This window comes from Apium graveolens, chromosome 9 (assembly GCF_009905375.1).
Source record: "Apium graveolens cultivar Ventura chromosome 9, ASM990537v1, whole genome shotgun sequence".
NCBI lineage: Eukaryota > Viridiplantae > Streptophyta > Magnoliopsida > Apiales > Apiaceae > Apium > Apium graveolens.
Genome location: NC_133655.1, coordinates 132,624,370 through 132,643,821, shown reverse-complemented (window position 1 = coordinate 132,643,821; position 19,452 = coordinate 132,624,370).

Sequence of the window (19,452 nt, the reverse complement as noted above, 5' to 3'; positions counted from 1 at the left end):
TTGGTGTGTTAGAAGGATCATCTTCATGAAGTACTTGAGAAATAACAATAATATCATCATTTATTATCTTCATAAAATTCTTGAAGTCTTCCTCCATTTGCCTTAGCTATTGAAGATCAACTCCAGGATTATCTTTTGCAAATATTCTTCTACTCACCTCAGAGTCATATAATTGAATCTTTAGATCCTTGTAGAACAGAGTTTTCTTTCTTCCTTTAACTTTCAGAGTTTGAAGAAATTGACTTGCTTCAGCACCAGCTTCTCTCTCTAGAATATCTTGGTCTTTCATCAGCAACAGTTGTGACTTGTGAAGAATTTTGAATTTTTTTAGTCACAGTCAAATCTTATACGCTTATTTCATTCCTCTTACTTTCTCCTCCTTGTCTAGACTGAAATCTAGTGATTAATTTTGATGAACCACCTGTTAGTGTATACTGAAAATATTTATTTGAAGTATGTACATTTATTTCTGGCCAGTTTATTTGAGAATCATTTGAATGTTTACATGTTGTCTAATATTATATATTGTGAACAATCTAGTATCAAATGGGATACAAAATATTAGATTGTTAAATACGGTTATATAATATAATAAGGTTCACAGCACAGGTGGTGTTGGACAATCCACTGGTATGGCTGTAGTATTATTTAGATTAGTTTATATTCATTAATAAATAATACTAGTATAATTTGTGTATATCGAACAGGATTAAATTTAGAATTGTTCCCTTAATACTGATTAAGAAGGAGAACTAAGATTCTATGTTATTATTAATGCTTAGGTTCTTAATCCGGAAATAGTAATTGACACGTGTATATTATTTACATGCTTTGATTTATATATGAAATAATTCTTTTGAATTATATCATTATATTTTAGGTGATGGAATTATATACATGGTAGATATTATTTATTGAAGGAATCCATGTCCTGATAATATTCGGGTTAATGATGTCCCCTTGAAAGCTCAAAAAGATTTAATTATGTGAAACCCTGCAGGTGGAATTTATTCTGGCATAATTAAATAAAGGTTGAGTGGATGATCAAGGATAAAAGATATTAATTAAATAAATTATCAGTAATTTATTTAATTAATGGACATATGATATTTTAAACATGGGGAATTTAATAAGCAAATAATATTGGAACCGAATTAATTAAATTACGGTAATAGGAAAGGTAGTGCAAATATTAATTCTTTAGTGGATTGAATTAATATTTAATTACATTGGGCTAGGCTCAAGATGTAATTAGAAGGCCCAACCTAATTATCCATGGTCCCTATTGTAGCCTATATATATTCTTATACTCTTCTTTCTTGGAAGGGTGTGAAAATATATTGTAGCCACCAAGGAGCAAGAAGAGAGGATAACTTGAGAAGACGGAGGCCACACTTCGCTCAAGGGAATTTGGGAATACAATAGAAGAGCGTGGAATCAACCATTAACAAGGTAATCCTCTTTTCGTAATCTTTATCGTAAAACGTAGTAACACCCTAAGTCCGTGGTTCCCAACAATTGGTATCAAGAGCCTGGTAATGGGTTCTACGTTTTATGATATAATGTCCATGTCGTAATTATATATGCGTGTATATAGTGTTTTGCTTGTATTGGTTTTGATGCAGGTTGTTAATCCACTATTATGGCCATGTATATTTTAATTATGTGTTTGGATCCCACGTGGTTTAATCGTGGTTAATTTTTGTTTTGGTTTCCACGTGGTTTAATCGTGGTTGTAATTTACACGAGGGTTGATCGTGTTAGAATAGATTTTACAAAATTAGTTTTGTATTAGATCTATTTTTTTTATAATTGTTCCGCGTATTTTGTAATAGTTATGTGCGATCGGAAATCAATTCCGGTAGTTTTTTGTTCCGCTGTGCGATTACAAGGGGCTGCTGTTGATGTTTGGATCGAACAAAATCAAAACAAAACTCACAGAAAAGCAACAGGCGCGCGCGCGCTCCGGCTGCTGCGGCAGCTGGGACTGCTGGGGCTGCTGGGACTACTGGGGCTGCTGGGGCTGCTGCGGCAGCTGGGACTGCTGGAGCTGCTGGGGCTGCTGGGGGCGTCGGGGTGCGCTTGGGGCAGATTTTTTTTTGAGAGCTGGATTTTTTTTCAAGGGCCATAATAGTGGAAAATTTATTTTAATTTTTTCCATTAAATTTTAATTATTGCTTTAATTTATTGATTATGTGTGTCATTAATTATGTGTGTAATTCTTTTAAAATTGCATGTTTAACTTAATTAGGACGACATGGACATAAAATTTATTTATTGCTTTAATTAAATGTTATATATTTCTAAAATTATGTGTGTATTTTGAATGCATGATTAGACATAATTATAACAACATAGGGCCCCATTTAATTTTAAAATTCCTCAATTTTAATAAAAAAAATTCTAAGTGGGAGAGGGAATTAATATGAAATTAAATCACATGGTCTCCATTATTGGTTGTAGGTAATTTAACATAATGACGAATATAAATTATATATACGTCACCCATCGTGGCATGTAATTTGTGGTGTCTAGAATGTTATAGAAATTACTAGAACAAACTTCTTAAATTAATAAATTTTGAAAGGAATAAATACGGATTTTCTTTATTTCTGATTTGGGGCGATTTTGTCAAAAACGGGTTCATCGAACTTGTAAGGCTGTGGGTTTTAAGCGAGACCGATGTGACTCCTCCACTACCTGGAAATCAAACCATTGATGAATATTGAATTAAAGTATTCTATTCAAGGCAAAATTACGAATATTGGAAGGTATACACGCCACCCATCGTGGCGTACCAAGTTCCATAGATTTCAAATAATTTAAGATTTGATGATGGTATACACTTAGCTATGAAAAATAATATAGTCCACCCCAACGTGGCATATTATTTAGTAATAGGACCGAAGTAACATTTAAACAAAATTAGGTGGTATACATGTCACACATCGTGGCGTACCAGAAGCTTATGGTGTTTAGATGTTAGTGCATTAAATTTTAATAATTTAGATCTTAATAATTAATGCACCCTTATTTATGTGATATTTTTATGCATGATTCTCAGGATAAAATGGGCTTTAATCCACTATTCACCATACTTAAGGATAACAAACTTACCGGACCTAACTATATTGAATGGAAACGAAATTTCGACATTGTGTTGACTGCTGAGGAGTACAAGTTTTGCACTTATGAACCCAAGCCTGAACAGCCTGCTGCTGATGCTCCTGAAGATGAGAAAGAGTATTATAAACGGTGGATTAAGGCTGATGAGATGTCGCGATGTTACATTCTGGCATCAACGTCGGGTGTTTTACAGCATCAGCATTAGTCTATGGCCACTGCCTCGGATATGCTCTTTAATCTCAAGGAACTTTTTGGAGATCAGAATAGGGCTGCTAGACAAGTAGCCATGAAGGCTTTAATGAACACTCAGATGGCTGAAGGCACACCTGTAAGGGATCATGTTCTCAAGATGATGTCGCATCTGAATGAGATAGAGATCCTTGGTGCTGAACTTGACGGGGAAACCCAGATTGACATTATCCTTATGAGCTTGTCCAAGAGTTTTGAGCAGTTCCGCTTGAATTACCATATGAACAAGAGGCAGTATAGTCTCGCGGAACTGCTGACAGAACTTTAGGCAGCTGAAGGATTATTTCGGCAGAGTGTTCAAGTGAATATGGCTAAGAAAGGTTCTTCCTCTAAGCCGAAAGGTATTAAGAAGAAGAAAAAGGCTCAGACACAGAAAGCTGTGTAGGCAGTGGGAGTTCAGGGTGGTGTGAAAAAGCCTAAGGGAAAGTGCTTCAGATGCAAACAGTCAGGTCACTGGAAACAGGATTGTCCTCTTCCTAAGAAGACAAACAATACTGGTATGTCTCTTTCTCTAGTTACAGAAACATTTATAGCGGCTATATCTACGAGCACTTGGTGTGTAGATACAGGAGCCATTGATCATGTTTGTAATTCTATGCAGGGGTTCCAACTATCCAGAATGCTTAGATATGGTGAGATATACGTGTTCATGGGAGATGCTACGAAAGTAGCAGTAGTTGCAGTAGGAGTTATTCATTTATCTTTTGGTTCTGATAGGATTTTGGTTTTGAACAATTGTCTTTATGTACCTTCTTTTAGAAGGAATTTAATTTCGATTTCTAAACTTGCTTTGGATGGTTATAATGTTTGTTTGGATCGTAATGTTTCTATTATGATGAATAAATGAATTATATGTTCTGGTACATTGCAAGACAATTTGTATATAATTAATCCTAGTCAACCTGCACTGCAACTGCAATTTAGGGAATTGAATAACACATCTTCTAACTCTACTAAAAGAAAGGAACCTTCTAGTTTGAACTAAACATATCTTTGGCACTTGAGATTAGGTCATATTAACTTGAGGAGGATTCAAAGACTGGTAGTAGATGGGCCTTTAAGCTCATTGGCAGTGGAGCCATTTCCAGTTTATGAATCCTGCTTGGAAGGTAAAATGACTAATAGGCCTTTCAAGGCAAAAGGGAATAGAGCCAAACAACTGTTAGAATTGGTTCACTCTGATTTATGTGGACCCATGAATATCCAAGCAAGAGGTGGTTATGAATATTTCGTCACTTTCATTGATGATTATTCTAGATATGGGTACATTTATTTATTGCACCGTAAGTCTGAGTGCTTTGATAAGTTCAAAGAGTACAAAGCTAAAACGGAGAAGCGACTTAATAAAAGTATCAAGTCACTACGATCAGAGCGTGGTGGCGAATACTTGCTTGGAGAATTTAGGGAATATTTATAAGAAAATGGGATAGAATCCTAGTTAACTGCACCAGGCACACCCCAGCAGAACGGTGTAGCAGAGAGAAGGAACCGGACTCTTTTAGAGAGTGTTAGATCGATGATGAGTTATTCGGATTTACCCAAGTCATTTTGGGGACATGCCTTAGAGACAACAACTTATCTTCTGAACTTAGTACCTTCTAAGTTGGTTCCTAAAACCCCCTTATAATTGTGGATCGGGGATAAACCGAGTCTAAGACATATTCGAATATGGGGTTGTCCAGCACATGTGCTGAACAAGAACGCGACTAAGTTAGAATCTTGTACAGAAGTAAGGTTATTTGTAGGCTACCCCATGGGAACGAAAGGATATTTATTTTATAGTCCGAAGAATCAGGATGTCATTGTTAGCACCAATGCAAGATTCTTAGAGGAGGAATATATAATAAATCACAAACCCATGAGTAATGTCATTTTAGAGGAACTAGTGGGAGGGACAAATAATACCCATGAAGCTGTAGTACAAGTAGAACAACCACAACATAATGTACAACCTGTCACTAATACCGCACCAGTGGCTCGTCGTAGTGGGAGGGTTGTTCAACAGCCTGATAGATTTATGTTTTTGGGTGAGTCTTCAGACTTGGTCTCTAGTGAACATGATGATGATCCCCGTACATACGAAGAGGCAGCACAAGACAAAGATGCAGATCTTTGGCAAAAGGCGATGGAATCTGAGATAGAATCAATGTATTCTAATCAGGTCTGGGAGCTCGTGGAACCACCCAAAGGTATAAAACCTATTGGATGTAAGTGGATCTACAAGAAAAAGAGGGGATTAGATAAAAAGGTGAAAGCCTAGAAAGCAAGACTTGTTGCGAAATGGTATACTCAGAAAGAAGGTATCGATTATGAGGAAACCTTTTCACCGGTAGTCATGCTTAAGTCAATCCGTATTCTTTTATCTATAACAGCTCATCTCGATTATGAGATTTGGAAAATGGATGTCAAGACAGCTTTTCTTAATGGAAGTCTTGAAGAAACCATCTATATGCAGCAACCAAAAGGATTCATTAAGGAAGGCCAAGAGCATCTGGTATGTAAGCTTAAGAGGTCTATTTATGGACTTAAACAAGCTTCTAGAGACTGGAATATTCGTTTTGATCAGCCAGTCCAGTCATATGGATTTGATCAAAGTCCAAGCGAATCGTGCGTGTATAAGAGAAGTGAAGGTAATGCAGTGGTTTTTCTAGTACTATATGTAGATGATATTTTACTCATTGGAAACAATGTTGAGATGTTGTCATCAGTAAAGGCATGGTTGTTCAAACAATTTGACATAAAGGACTTAGGTGAAGCGGCATACATCCTTGGGATCAAAGTTATAAGGGATCGCAAGAAAAGGATGTTGGCTTTATCTCAAGAGCCCTACATTGATGAAGTATTAGCTCGTTTTAACATGCAGAACTCCAAGAAAGGTTTTCTACCTTTTAAGCATGGAGTTGCTCTATCTAAGAAGCAGTGTCCTTCGACACCTAAGGATATAGAGAGAACGAAAGCAGTTCCTTATGCTTCAGCATGTGGAAGCTTAATGTATGCTATGTTATGTACGAGGCCTGACATCTGCTTTGCCGTATGAATGGTTAGTAGATATCAGTCGAACCCAGGTCAGGAACATTGGAGTGCAGTAAAAACTATACTCAAGTACCTGAGAAGGACTAAGGAGTATATGTTAATTTACAAGGCCTCAGATCTATTTCCTTTGGGATATACTGATTCAGATTTCCAATCAGATAGGGATAAGAGGAAATCAACCTCGGGATATGTTTTTACTTTGGGAGGTGAAGCCGTTATATGGAGGAGTGTAAAGCAGAAATGCATTGCAGACTCCACCATGGAGGCCGAGTACGTGGCGGCCTCTGAGGCTGCCAAGGAGGCTGTATGGTTCAGGAACTTCCTTTTGGACTTAGATGTGGTACCTAATTTGCCTAGGAGCTTGACGGTGTATTGTGATAACACTGGTGCTGTGGCAAATTCAAAGGAACCGTGAGACCACAAAGCAGCTAAACATATTGAACGTAAGTATCATCTCATACGAGGAATCGTAAAGCGAGGGGATATAGTTGTGGCTCACATATCATCAGAAGACAACCGAGCAGATCCTTTCACAAAGAGCTTGCCAACCAAGGTTTTTGACAAGCATGTGGAAGCGATAGGAGTCAGATGGATGGACACATAGATTTTTATGTAATAGTGGATTAAATAAACACTGATGTACACATAGAATATTTTGAGTATAAGTGGGAGATTATTAGTGTATACTGAAAATATTTATTTGAAGTATGTACATTTATTTCTGGACAGTTTATTTGAGAATTATTTGAATGTTTACATGTTGTCTAATATTATATATTGTGAACAATCTAGTATCAAATGGGATACAGAATATTAGATTGTTAAATACGGTTATATAATATAATAAGGTTCACAGCACAGGTGGTGTTGGACAATCCACTGGTATGGCTGTAGTATTATTTAGATTAGTTTATATTGACTAATAAATAATACTAGTATACTTTGTGTATATTGAACATGATCAAATTTAGAATTGTTCCCTTAATACTGATTAAGAAGGAGAACTAAGATTCTATGTTATTATTAATGCTTAGGTTCTTAATCCTGAAATAGTAATTGACACGTGTATATTATTTACATGCTTTGATTTATATATGAAATAATTCTTTCGAATTATATCATTATATTTTGGGTGATGGAATTATATACATGGTGGATATTATTTATTGAAGGAATCCATGTCCTGATAATATTCGGGTTAATGATGTCCCCTTGAAAGCTCAAAAAGATTTAATTATGTGAAACCCTGCAGGTGGAATTTATTCTGGCATAATTAAATAAAGGTTGAGTGGATGATCAAGGATAAAAGATATTAATTAAATAAATTATCAGTAATTTATTTAATTAATGGACATATGATATTTTAAACATGGGGAATTTAATAAGCAAATAATATTGGAACCGAATTAATTAAATTACGGTATTAGGAAAGGTAGTGCAAATATTAATTCTTTAGTGGATTGAATTAATATTTAATTACATTGGGCTAGGCTCAAGATGTAATTAGAAGGCCCAACCTAATTATCCATGGTCCCTATTGTAACCTATATATATTCTTATTCTCTTCTTGCTTGGAAGGGTGTGAAAACATATTGTAGCCACCAAGGAGCAAGAAGAGAGGATAACTTGAGAAGACGGAGGCCACACTTCGTTCAAGGGAATTTGGGAATACAATAGAAGAGCGTGGAATCAACCATTAACAAGGTAATCCTCTTTTCGTAATCTTTATCGTAAAACATAGTAACACCCTAAGTCCGTGGTTCCCAACACCACCAACTCCAACCAGCTCTTTACCTTTTCTCCTTTTACTTTCCTTCTGTCCCCCCTTGTTACCTCCATCAGGATTTTCATCATCAGTACTTGTCAATGTCAGATGCTTGCATTTAAATTTAACAATTTTCTCCCCTTTTTTGGCATCATCACCAAACAATAGAGAAAGAATTGGCTCCATTGAATTTTGTACTTCTGTAAGTTGAGCAGACATTTGAGCTTGTTTGGCTTCGAATCTAGCTTGACTAGCTTCAATTGCAGTTTGCATGAAAACTATTGGTACAATTTGTTTCTGAATTTCCTGATGAGTAGTCAGCTTTGAAGCAATCAAAGATTCTTTAATCTGATTGATTCGAGTAGTAGTTGCTTCATGAGCCGTGTGTAAGGATCTGACAACTAAAGTTGATACTTTCAGATAATTCATCATATCAGGATTTGTAATCTTCCATTCTGCTGTTTACAGATGTGTAACAACTTGAGTTCTGGAAATAAGATATGTATCATCTTTCCAATGAGCATTCCAGAGATTATCAGAATAATCCTGCTTTTTCTTAGCATCTAACTTTTTTAGTTTATGTTGTCTCACATGCATAGGCATATCTTCCGGGAAGAAAAGATCATCCTCAGGATCTATAATAGCATTAGAAACAATAGCTTCTTCACCATCATTAGATTCTTCAACAACAACCGTATTCTGCACTAATTGCTGAACTTCATCATCAGCTTCAGCATGTAGAATAGAATTAGAAATTGGTGTAGTATGTAATCCAATGGCTTCAGAAGCTTTTACACCTTCAGCAATTAACTCCACATCTTCAAGTATTGTAGATAGATGAATTGGTGCTTCGAGATTAACTTCCAGAACCTCAGTTCCTGTAATATGCAGTGGTGATTCTGAAATGGATAAAACTTTATGAATGGACTGTTGTGGTACTACATCTTCAGCAACAACAAGGATTTCCTCAGGTGATGGAAAAGTAGAGTAAATGGACTATTCTTTAACAAAAACGGAGATTGTCTCAAGTGGTGGAATAGTAGAATGTATGGACTGCAAGAAAGTATCAGTACTTAGGCTTGCAGGGAAATTAATAGCCCTTGATACATCAGAGTGTTCTTGATGTTCAACAGACTGTTGTTCAATATCTGTTTCTTTAGTACTCTGAGTACCTGCAAATATATAACAATGAAAACTTAATCTCTCTATTCTTTTAAAGTAGTCTCACTACTCCTCATACCACACACCTCATGACTTTTAATAGTCAGAGCTTCCTTACAAGGATTACTAAATCCTATCTCTCATGTACCTCTCCTTTTTTCAGGAAGGATCACGCCTCTCTTAAATTCTGTTTTTCTCTCAATCTTTTCACACATCTCACAGAAAAAGGCTCATAAAGATTGTCCTACAGAAATATGAGGTGGCCTAAAAAAGGGTGATATGTGGTCATATAACTAGAGGTAATCCTCAAATAAGGTCTAGAAGTAATCATACCAACATGATTTATATCATGAAAAATATAATAAATGCTGAAAAAACTAGATCAGTATTTAAAATAAATGCTGATAAAGTAATAACAGTATTTATACCTTGTGAATCTGAAGATGCAGATTCCGTGCAAACATTCAGTTGTGGTATTGAAATATCAGTAGATAGTTAAGACAGATGAACTCTACCTTCAGCATCATTAATAAGAGTCACTATAGCAGGAGTAAGTCTTGCATTGCAACTTTGATACAATGGTTCTTATGTAGATGGAGAATCGGGAGTTGCTGGATGATTTTGACAAACAGGTTCTTGTGTACTCTTCTCCACAATTGCAGTAATAGACTCTTGATCAGTTTCAATCAGAGGCTTTTGTTCTTCAATATTTGATGCACCACTTTAAGGTGTAGGTTCTTGTGGGGTTAGATCAGGAAATGTAGCTGATGTACCCCTTTGAGATACAGGTTCTTACGTGCTTGATCCAGGAAAAAGTCCTTTCCCTTGCAGCCTCTTGACACTAGCTTCTACTTGCTCATGGGAGACTTCCCTCGCTTTCCTGTGATATTGCATGACTGGAGTGTCAGACAATTCTACAAGTGCCTCAGCAGTAGGCTGAATGTCAGAATTTAGATGTGATGCATTTTGTGTCTCCTCAGCAATTTCCTGTTTAAGCTTGAGCAAGTGTTGATTGTAATAAGCTTTGACCAATATATCTTCTTTTCTTTGGTCAAGGATTTGCATTAGTATCATCAGCTATGTCTTTTTTAGTTGATGGAACAACTAGTCTTGGAGAAGAATCAGATGAAAAGTTTGGAAATCTGGAAGATAAGGTAGCATTGTCCTCATATGAATCTGATTGTAATTCAGCAAGTACAAGTTTCCTCTTTACAATTTCTGAAAGTTTTGAAAAATGAGGAACTTGAGATGTTTCATCTTTTGACTTAGATATAACGGGATTTATAGCTTTCTTAGCCAATTCTTTCTTTAATTTTACAACAAGTGTCTTTTGGGAGACACCTGAGGTGGCTTCTGCTTGAGATTGTTGAGTTTGTGTTTGGATTTGTGTTTGAGTTGTTGTGCTGGGGTGAGCTACATGGGGGTTTCCAATGGTGATTTTATGTAGCTTAGCACTCTGATTGTTAAGTAAACCATAAGTCTTAGGAAGCCTTGCTAAAAGCACGCTTCTTGCAACTAGTGGTAACCTCAAATGAGATAAATTCAACCGCTTTTCATCTTGTGAAATTAAGTCGGAAAAAATCCCTTTTTGTCAACTTAAACACTGACACTATTTGATTAGAGGGGATAAGGGTATTAGGGAAACAAACATTAAAAATCAACTGACAGAATCTAGCATAATAAACTATATTTCTATCAGCATTTATCCTATCACCAATATAAGACAAAACTACTTTACCATAATCATAATATGAACCATGAATTAGAGAGTACCCTATCTACTATGTCATAATGGGAAAGGCATCAAAATTTGAAGATTTGTTGTTGAAGGCCTTTGTGATACAATCAAAGAAGAAACTCCATTCCTTCCTTAGCCCATTCCTTTGTAGTTGACGAAGGTTCTTCAAATCCCTGTCATAGCCAATCTTAGTAAAGAATCTCCTCATCTCAGTATCACCTATCAGGCTTGTGTAGGAGGTATGATTAGGCAATTATAATGCATCCCTTACAGTTTGAGAAGTTACAATCCTTGTTGTATTGTCAAATTCAAATACAAGGCTTGGAGATCCATTAGCTCCTCCATCATCAAATACTCCAATCTTCCTGATAGCAAGCACCTGGTCACCAGAGATTGTGGGAGGAGCTGTGAGAGCAAACCTAATCTCGCTGGATTTAAGAATGTCCTAAAAAATGTGAAAATCAACTTTCACGCTGTTGTTAGGCACGATAGCTGAATAGTTGTTAGTCACAAACTTTGCACCACCATAATCAAATGGTTTAGAAGCAGCAGGGGAAGTCATGGTTAATTTTTCAAGAAAAATTTACGAACAGTATTTAGGGTTTCAGAGTTTACGATTTTGAGAAGGGTAAAGTAGCAAAGAGAGAAGATAACGAAGATAAGTAAAGTATTATCTAAATCAAGAATTGATTTTATACAACACTTCTCTCCACTATTTTAGTCACATTTAGTTTAATATGACACATGACAATATACGATTGACTTTGAAAGTAATCATGTAATTGTGTGTTCCCGTGAATAAAGGTATGCATTAAACGAACGTGTTCCAAAACTTTACTCATTGTGAAAACATCTGTAACCATGAAAAAAAATTCCATCGGAGGAAAACTTTAACCTTGTTGTTAGGTCACACAACACTGTAGAAGGGGGTTGAATACAGTGTTTATACAATCAAATCGATTTAATACAAGTAAGTAACAAAGATCAAGTATATTGAATAAAATCTGTTACAATATTAACTGTTGTTCTCTCTCAGTGATGAACAAATATCACTAAGAGCTGCTAGGTTACAATGTATAATCTTCTCGATAATAATAACACATATAGTGTAAACCCTAAGTATGTGTTTATATAGTACACAAATACAAGATATATTCTAATTGATATGGAATAAAATTATGTCTCCTAAAATATATTAATCAGATATCTTCTACAAGTCTTCTAGTCTTCTAACTCATTCCATGCATATCTTCTTTTGTTTTAGTCTTCATCTTCTCTTGTAAATCAGCTTTATTCCTTAACTGAAAGTCTTCCCGCACTTAAGTTCTGATATGACCTTAAGTTCCGATATTAAGTTCTGACTTCCAGTAAGTCCTGATTTTAATAAGTCCTGATTTGTCCTATTTTTAAGTTCTAAAAAACTAAACACAAATCATATTAGACATAACATCTCAAATATATCTAACAATCTCCCCCAACTTGTAAATTATACAAAATATACAAGTTAATAGATTTGATGATGTCAAAAATAGTTTAAGTACAAATGCAATAAGAGTTTAACTAGATAACTAACTACTACTTATAGTCCTTGTAGCTTTTACCAATCTCACTGAGTCAATCTGAATCCAAAATGATTATTGACAAAGTTTGATATCAGCTTTTCTTCTTTAATCCTCAGGACATGAGCTATTATAGTCTTGACTTGCTTCATCTCTTCATTCTGACTTCCAGTCTGGTAGATTGCAGTCCTTAAAGCAAAGATATGGTTTCTTCCTAAACCATCATTTAGTCTTATTACCCTTGGGTGAGAAGAATCTTCATTGTAGCATAGACATTTCTCTTTCAGTATCACTTCAAGCTTAGCAGAATCCTTCTTCATTGGAATTTCACTTCCATCATATTCAATAATATTAGGAATGAATTCTGTAACCCTTGAACCAGAAATTCTAGCTATATCTCTTATGGTCTTCATTATAAATTCTGACCATCTCCTGGTAATATCAGACTTTACCTCTAAAAGGTAATGAAAGAATTGGAGTTCTTTCAGTGATTTGTTCAGCACATCTGATTCTGACATCTGATATGTCCTTCCATCTTCAAGAAATAGAATCATATTTTCCTTGACATTGTGCTTGTCATGAGCATCCAGTACCACTTGAACAGAGATAACCTTATCAAGGTGTTTCTGTGTAACATCTTCAAGAGGTTTCTCAGTTAGCAAAAATGGATCTCTAGTAGCAACTTCAACTCCTATCTTGATTTTAGCTTCATCAGAACCTAGCCCATCCCTGTCTCTTGGTTCTCTAGCATTTAACCCAATAGTCATGAAATCAGACAGTAATTGGCTTTTCTTTGGATCTGATGGTTTGACATTTTTCCACAGAAGTTTCCTTTTATCAGCTACTTCCATCTTTTCTAAATCAACTTGAGCTACGTCAGTGGTTGATGTATTAATGACTTTATCAGAACTTGTTGTTTCTGTTATAGCTTACAGTTCTTCACTCTGAACGAGCTCTGTCAGAGGTTGTCTTTGATTCTTCAGAAATCTTCCTTCTTTTCAGAGTTTGAACATCTTCATCTTCAACAAGAGTATCAACAGTAACTTGAACCATTTTGCAAACTGGTTTCATCAGGATTTGAGGAATTTTCATCTCCAGTGGCTTGGTTGGTTCATCGACTTTTCACTTTCCTTTGTCTTTGGGATCAATCTCAATTTGTGAACTAGTCTTGGGCTTTGATGCCTCAGTATTTGACTTCTCCTTGATCACAATGACTTTTTCCTTAGGCCTCGGAGGTTTCTTTGCAATAGAAGCTTTTGGATTTAGATTTGACTTTTCATCTTTAAATCTAACTTCTTCCTCCTTGAGATTTTTTAAATCCATTCCAGGATTATGCTTCAAAAATAATCTTCTAGCAATTTCCTCATCAAGTGTCTGAATCTTGGGATCTTTGTAGTAGACTGTAGTCTGCTTCCCCTTTAGCTTCAGAGTCTACATAAACTTTTGAGAGTCTTGACTTCCACCTTGTATCAGAACATCAGCCTTTGTCTTCAAAATTTTCTTATCAAAACTTGATATCAGATTTTGAGTATCAGCACTTACTATCAAATTTTGAGTTTGACCAGCTTTAGAACTTGTCTTCTTTTGAATAGAATATTTGCTTGCATCAGTAACTAGTTTCCTTGAAAAAACTTTGATGCTCTGCCCTTTACCTTGAACTTGACCTCTACCCTTGCTACGGTTTCCATGGTCACCAGCTTCATCTTCTTTCTTCTTCAGTACTTGATCATTAGAGCATTTGGACTTAACTATCTTCTCCCCCTTTTTGGCATCATCAGGTAGTAGGAGAGAGAGAGAGAGAGAAAAAAAAGTTCAACTGAAGATTGGATTTCATCCAACTGAGCTTTTTGAGAGGCTTGATTTTGTAGGACCTTAGTAATTTGGGCATGTTGCTTCTCTTGAATCTTCTCAATGGCTTCAAATTTCTCAAGAGTAGGTCTGATAATCCTTGTCTTGTCAAGATTCATCTAAATATCTATCTTATTAGCTAATTCTTGTAGTTTATCAACCTTTTCTTGAGTTTCAGAGTGTAGACCTTGAAGGCTTTTGGTAGTTAGAGCTCTAACTTTAAGTTGAGTCTTGAAATCAGAACTTGTCATCAGCTCATCAACCTTAGCAATGTGCTCTTTCAAAACTTTAGAGCTTGGAATGAAATCAATTTCATTCCACTTCTTGGTCCACTCAACTCCCCTGTGAGTTTCTTCCTAAGGAACAAGTGCAGCTTCTCAACAAACTTCTTAACCAATGCTTCCTTTCCAAGAATGGGAGCTGGAGTATCAACAAAAATACTTTCTCCAATACTGGAAGAAGACTCATCATTCTCTGATAAGACAAGTGTATGTGAGGCAATGGGAGATTCTGGAACTACCTCATCTAAATTCTGATATTCAGGTTCCTGATCAATAATTGGTATGGATGGTATCTCAGCATTTAAGATTGGAGAATGAGTTGGAGATGTCTGAGCTGCTGTAGGAGCTTCCAGATAAAGAACATTAGGAATATTCAGATTATGAATATCTATTTCAGAACTTGTTGCTTGTTCTTCAACATCATTTGTTGCTTTTATTAGAGAAACATGAGGGGTGAGCACTATATCGGGAACAGTGTCTTGTGTTTCTGGAAGGGATTCAATGATAATTGGCTCTTTTGAGATCAGAGATTCCTGATCCCCTTCCTCTGCTTCTTTAATATCTTCTGATGGAGGCTTCGCCAAATGCCTTTTAGCCCTCATTTTCTTCAATCTCCTTGATAGTGAAGGAGTTGCTTGAGCATCAGAACTAGCAGTTCTCTTTCTCTTCAAATTTCCTGAACCCTCAGCTTCAACATTTATCTGTTGGGTTGACCCTTCAACTTCTGTTTCTTTCTGAAAAACCATAGTTTCAGCTTCAACACTCACAGGTTCTGATGCATGAACCTGTACTTGCTCCTCTTCACAATCAGATTCATCCCTGAGAATCATATTCCTTCTCTTTTATGAAGGTTGAGGAACATACTTTGTTCTAGAAGTTTTGGATCTTGATGCTTTAGCAGATGGTTGTTGTTATGAAGATTGAGCTGATGGTTGGAAGTAAGTTCTGATGGTAGGTTGAGGTGGTTGGTTGTGTAGTGGTTGGAGGTGCTGATGGAGGTTGGGTTGGTTGGACATAAGGATATAAGGCATCATAAGTGGCTGGATCAGAATTTACTAAGACTTATTTGACAGATGTAGGAATTTGGAGGGGTCTCAAAACAGTCTTCTTATTATCAGTAGATAATAAGTCAGTAAAGGCTCTCTTAGCAAGTTTAAATGGTTCAATTAAATTACTTGCTAATTGGGGTGCATCAGAGCAAAAAAAACTATAAATAAGATGACAGAATCTAGCAAAGTAAACTATATTTCTATCTTCTGTCATCCTATCCCCAATAAATCCTAAAGTAGCACTTGCGTAATGAAAATGAGTTTGATTAATAAGAGCATACCCGACTTGTTGACTGAGAATTGGGATTGCATCAAAATTAGAACATTTGTTGGCAAAGGCCTTTGTGATGCAGTCAAAGAAGAAACTCCATTCCCTCATTATGTGAGGTCTCTTCAATTGACCCAGTTCTGCCAAAGTCTTTTCATAGCCCAAACTAGCCATCATCTGCTAAAGGGCTGGCTCCTCAACTGTTGAACTGTAGACACAGTTTTCTGTCAAATGTAAAGTCTGTCGAACTGTAGCCAAAGTCACTACATGCTCATCCTCCCCTGCTGAAAAGATAATACTTGGGGACCCATGAGCACCACCATTATCATACATGCCACTTCTCCAAAACTCCAGCACTTGAGTTCCAGAGATTGCTTCTGGTTGGGTCAAAGCATACCCAATCTCAGAGTTAGCAAGGAAGTCCTGAATGAAATGAAGTTCTGATGGAGCTTCACCCTTGCTAAGAATAGCCAAGTAGTTGTTGGGAACAAACTTAGCTCCATTGAAAATAATGTCTTTTGGTGCCATTTCTGTGAAAAATCAAATGAGAAAAACAGTGTTTGCAAGGTGTTTGATAAAATGCCTGTTATGAAAAATAGCTTCAGAGAATATTAGTGGGTGAGAGAAAATAAGAGAGATGAGAGAATAAGAAAAGTAGGTAAAAGATTAGAAAATCTTTTAAATCTCTTATTTATACAACCCATGTAATAACAGCTATATTTTTGAAGCATGACATACAGTTTACACCTGGCAACATGTGAACAGTCAGTAAAAAGTTAAAGCAGGAGTTAGTGGGCACGAGAACAAAACAGTAATTAATGTGCAAATGCAGTGTTTCAAGGAAAACACGCTTCCCACTTACTAAATGATTATGACTATTTTTATCTCACATAATTATATTCTGATAAAATATGACCGTTTCAGTATTTACCACAAATAAGTCAAGTAAATAAATAATGCCACGTAAGCATCAGAGTTTGCATCAGGATTTAAGATCAGAACTTGACTAACATCAGAATTTAATGGTCATCAGAACATGGCTTTTGTACTCAAAAAGTGAATGTTTGTTACTGTGATTCTTCATACAAATACTGACTTGTTTTTTTAGAGTTTAATCATCAGAACTTCCGTCAGAACTTGTCCTCAGAATTTATGCAAATGACACTTATTTGTTCACCTAAAATAACTTAATCACCACGGTAATTTTCATCATTCATATGGAGTGATAGTGTGTGCATTAGAAGAATATCAGATAAAGATTAAAGTCTGATAAACTTCAGTATATCTTAAAAATAAGGCCTAACTAAGAAAAGTGCTTAAAATCTGTCTTTAATAATGAAGTCTACTATAGAACAAATTTATGCAAGAGTCCACCTCAACTTTTTGTGCTCATTTTATGCATCATTTGAAATTCCTTTTTACAGTGGCTTCTCAGTGTAAGTGAGTCACAACTGCTATCAGAATTTATGCTATTATCAGTGTATTTCTCTAGTAATCAGAGAATGTGAAAAGTCACCAAGAAAAATTTATTTGCTTTTCTAATGCATATTACTTAATACCAACAATACACTTGGGTCTTCCCTTCCACATATTTACTCTAGATCTCAAAGGAGTACCTGACTTCAATTTTCTTTTCTATTCTTTTCTTCAGATAAGTGAGGCATATCAAGCATGTGGTTCATCCTTAAGATGTACTGACATTAGAATTTAACAGAAAAGAAGCAAGAATCTAGTTTGTGACTTAGTAATAAGATACACAAAGTAAATATGACTAAGCTCAACATCAGAATTTGCTTGTGTTAATGAATTTCCATATAAACAACTAATTCTAACATGGGATTTCTAGTATGTTAAAGACTACTAGGTCAGCATCTAGCACATTAATCCTCATTGGATTGAATAGTCACAGAACATTCAAATCACTATCAGAGTATATATATCACATCAGATAACAATCAGTATTTAATATATTACAATTGAAGCACATATTACATAAAGATAAGACAATCTGTAAACACTGATCACAAAGTCTGATGCATGAGAACAAAAACTAAGCATATTTAGAGAAAGAACCTGAGACCATTCCAAGTTCATTTACCAGTCTTGTAAAAGTAGCTTCATATAGTGATTTTGTGAAGATATCTGCTAGTTGTTGATCTATTGGAACAAAATGCAAATCCACTGTACCTTCCATCACATGTTCCATTATGAAATGATACCTAATGCTGATGTGCTTTGTCATTGAGTGTTGTACTGGATTACCTGTCATAGCAATAGTACTTTGATAATCACAGTAATTAGGTATTTTAGAAAATTATAACCCATAATCCAGTAACTGATTCTTCATCCAAAGAATCTGTGCACAACACCTTCCTGCAGCAATATATTCTGCTTCTGCAGTTGATGTGGAAATTGATTTTTGTTTCTTGCTAAACCAAGAAACCAATCCGCCTCCAAGAAATTGGCAGCTTCCACTTGTGCTTTTCCTGTCTATTTTCATCCTGCAAAATCTACATCCGAGTAACCTATTAGCTTAAAATCTGATTCTCTAGGATACCACAATCCTAGATACGGTGTACCCTTGAGGTACTTTAAAATTCTTTTCACAGCTATTAAATGAGGTTCTCTTGGATCAGCCTGAAATCTTGCACAAAGACAGGTATCATACATGATATCAGGTCTACTTGCAGTTAAATAGAGTAAAGAACCAATCATACCTCTGTAGTTAGTAATATCTACTTATGAACCAGTATGTTTATCTAACTTGGTTGCAGTGGCCATGGGAGTGGATGCAGTTGAACAATCTTGCATTCCAAATTTCTTCAGTAAATTTCTGGTGTACTTGGATTGATTGTTAAAAGTACCTTCTTCATTTTGCTTGACTTGAAGTCCTAGAAAATAGCTAAGTTCTCCCATCATACTCATTTGATATCTTGACTGCATTAGCTTTGCAAGCCTTTCATATAGTTTGGAATTTGTAGAGCCAAATATGATATCAACATATATCTGTACCGAAAGTAAGTCCTTTCCATGGCTGGGGTAGAACAGTGTTTTATCAATTGTACCTCTGTGAAATTCACTTTTTCAGAAGGAATTGAGCTAAAGTCTCATACCATGCTCTTGGAGCTTGCTTAAGGCCATAAATGCTTTATCAAGCCTGTAGACATGATTTGAAAATTTTGAATCTACAAAGCCTGGAGGTTGTTCAACATATACATCTTGTTAGGTCACACAACACTGTAGCGGGGGTTGAATACAGTGTAGAATATAATCAAATCGATTTCGAACACAAGTAACAGTAAACAGATATATTCGATATTATAAACTCTGTTACAATGGAATTGTTCTCTCTCAGTGATGAACAAAAATCACGAG